The sequence below is a fragment of the Bos indicus genome, chromosome 1 (assembly GCF_029378745.1).
Source record: "Bos indicus isolate NIAB-ARS_2022 breed Sahiwal x Tharparkar chromosome 1, NIAB-ARS_B.indTharparkar_mat_pri_1.0, whole genome shotgun sequence".
NCBI classification, from domain to species: Eukaryota; Metazoa; Chordata; class Mammalia; order Artiodactyla; family Bovidae; genus Bos; species Bos indicus.
This window is the reverse complement of record NC_091760.1, coordinates 10,869,988-10,870,980: the sequence shown is the minus strand read 5'-3', so window position 1 is coordinate 10,870,980 and position 993 is coordinate 10,869,988. Positions and strand designations below refer to the sequence as shown.

The 993-nt window shown below is 34.7% G+C and overlaps 1 non-coding gene across 1 annotated transcript; it reads right to left on the bottom strand.

Moving 5' to 3' along the window:
- Window positions 1–409: 409 nt before the first annotated feature.
- LOC139185385 (U6 spliceosomal RNA) lies at window positions 410–516 on the bottom strand. Its single transcript, XR_011569018.1, has one exon. It is a non-coding gene; the product is annotated as a U6 spliceosomal RNA (small nuclear RNA).
- Between the last annotated feature and the right edge of the window lie 477 nt (window positions 517–993).

Sequence of the window (993 nt, the reverse complement as noted above, 5' to 3'; positions counted from 1 at the left end):
GGCTGGTGACTCATTTCATATATGATATTATACATGTTTCAATGCCATTCTCCCAAATAATCCTACCCTCTCCCTCTCCCGCAGTGTCCAAAAGACTGTTCTATACATCAGTGTCTCTTTTGCTGTCTCGTATACAGGGTTATTGTTACCATCTTTCTAAATTCCATATATATGCGTTAGTACACTGTATTGGTGTTTTTCTTTCTGGCTTACTTCACTCTGTATAATAGGCTCTAGTTTCATCCACCTCATTAGAACTGATTCAGATGTATTCGTTTTAATGGCTGAGTAATACTCCATTGTGTATATGTACCATAGCTTTCTTATCCATTCATCTGCTGATGGACATCTGGGTTGCTTCCATGTCCTGGCTATTGTAAACAGTGCTGCAATGAACATTGAGATACACAAAAATATGGAACGCTTCACAAATTTGCATGTCATCCTTGCACAGGGGCCATGCTAATCTTCTCTGTATCATTCCAATTTTAGTATATGTGCTGCCGAAGTGAGCACTGCAAAATGTTTTCAAGGTTTATCCATATTACAGCATGTATCATATTGAATCCTTTTTAAAATTTAAAACTTAAACATGTTTTCATTGTGGTAAAACATATATAACATAAAATTTGCCATTTTAACCATTTTAAATGTATAATTCAGTGGAATTAATTATACTCACAATGCCATGCAATAGTCATAACTATCTATTTCCAAAATTCTTCTTTACCACAAATAGAAATGTACCTATCAAGCAGTAATTCACTCATTTGCTGATAACCTCTAATCTCCTTTCTGTCTCTATGTATTTGTCTATTATAAATACTACATATGATTAGAGTCATGCCGTAGCTGTCATTGTGTGTCTGGCTAATTTCACTTAGCATGATGTTTCCAGGGTTCTTCCATGGTGCAGCCTCTATTAGAACTTCTTTTCATTTTATGGATGAATAATACTCAACTGTATGGATATACCACTTTTGTTTATCCATA